The sequence below is a fragment of the Neophocaena asiaeorientalis genome, unplaced genomic scaffold (assembly GCF_003031525.2).
Source record: "Neophocaena asiaeorientalis asiaeorientalis breed wild unplaced genomic scaffold, Neophocaena_asiaeorientalis_V1.1 scaffold77, whole genome shotgun sequence".
Lineage (NCBI taxonomy): Eukaryota > Metazoa > Chordata > Mammalia > Artiodactyla > Phocoenidae > Neophocaena > Neophocaena asiaeorientalis.
The window spans coordinates 6,434,061-6,435,658 of record NW_020174645.1 but is presented as its reverse complement, the minus strand read 5'-3'; the positions used below and the strand labels follow the sequence as shown (position 1 = coordinate 6,435,658).

The 1,598-nt window shown below is 56.9% G+C and overlaps 1 protein-coding gene across 6 annotated transcripts in view; it reads right to left on the bottom strand.

Moving 5' to 3' along the window:
* The window catches only part of MORN3 (MORN repeat containing 3), a 16,274-nt gene extending 15,102 nt beyond the window's left edge, over positions 1–1,172 (bottom strand). For all 6 annotated transcript variants that reach the window (XR_003004997.1, XR_003004998.1, XM_024758510.1 and 3 more), the window contains exon 1: positions 163–1,172. The gene's annotated coding sequence lies outside the window, so the exon portion shown is untranslated. The remainder of the gene's footprint in view (positions 1–162) is intronic.
* Between the last annotated feature and the right edge of the window lie 426 nt (positions 1,173–1,598).

The following is a 1,598-nucleotide window of genomic DNA, read 5'->3' as shown; positions in this document are numbered from 1 at the left end:
GGGGGGGGGGAAGAAGGCTTTGCCACTCGGTGCGCGTACTCTACTCGTGTTGTTTTGATACTGAATAACAATAATTACCACCATGGAAGGTGGAAGGAGCAGGGCCCAGACGGCTGGGGGTCAGTCGCTAGCCCGCGCCTCGTCACACCTACGCCGGCTCACCTGCTCTCTCCTGCGGGGCGGATCCTGCATCTGGAGTCCTGGGCCGAGAGCGGTGGAGTCGCCGCCCGCAGCCTCCAGCCTCAATCGTCCGAAGCGCGCGTTCCGGCGTCCCAAGCCCTGCCAGGGTCCCTATGGCAACGCGGGGCCCCAGCAAAGCCGGCCGGCAGGGCCCGCCCCTTCCTGCGGAGACTGTGAGCTCGGGGCCGCGTGTGGGGAAGGCTGTAGATCCTCCCGCGACGAGGAAGGACGTCTTCGGGCCTGCGGAGGTCGAGTACTGGCTGGTGCACCGGCCCGGTGGCCAAAGACTGGTGGGCGAGCCCGGGAGACCTGATATCCGCGGAGCTTGGGCCACGGTGTGCCCCGGGAGGTTACTGACTTCCCCACCCCCGCTTCCCTCCCGTCGCGGTTTCCCCAGAGCAAATACCACGCCCGATGCTGGCAGGAAAGTGTCAAAGGCTTTTCTGCCTTGTTGCAAAGACAAAGGGACAAAATTAAAGGGAAAGCCAACATTGCACGTGTTCTTTGTTTTGTGATGGTTTATTAGACTCCTCTGAGAATCTGAGGGAAGCTATATTGCCCCTACACACCGGAAGATGCATACGATTTACATAGACACAAGTTGGCCCAAGTCATTCCTCAGCTCACTTCCCTACAGTGGCTCCCCTGACCACTCAGAGTAAAAGCCACAGTGCCTACAGTGTCTTCAAAGCGCTGCGTCATTTGCCCACCTCCCTCCCCTTTCCTCTCTGAGTTTGTCCCCTACTCTGTGCGCCCAGTCCCACTCTGCTCTAGCCTCACACTTGCTTCCTTGTGGTTCCTGGAAAATGCTAGGCGTGTTCCTGCCTCAGGGCCTTTGCCTCTTCTGTGCCCTCTGCCAGGCCATTTCTTCCTCCAAATAGCGGCCTGGATCACGCCCTGCCCTCCAGGGCTTTATTCAGATCACCTCAGTACAAGTGTCTGGACCACCCTATTTAAAATTGGAATCTTCGGGCTTCGCTGGTGGCGCAGTGGTTGAGGATCCGCCTGCCAATGCAGGAGACACAGGTTCGAGCCCTGGTCCGGGAAGATCCCACATGCCGCAGAGCAACGAAGCCCGTGCGCCACAACTACTGAGTCTGTGCTCTAGAGCCCGCGAGCCACAACTACTGAAGCCTGCATGCCACAACTACTGAGGCCCACGTGCCTAGGGCCCGTGCTCCACAACATGAGAGGCCACTGCAATGAGAAGGCTGCGCACCGCAACGAAGAGTGGCCACCGCTCACCGCAACTAGTGAAAAGCCCGCGCGCAGCAACGGACATCCAACGCAGCCAAAAATAAATAAATTTATAAAAAATATAAATAAATAAATAAAATAAAATTGGAATCTCCATATATACTTTCTGAAATGTCTTCCTCTTTCCCAACCTCATTCCTGTTTCACGTTCTCTGTAGCAC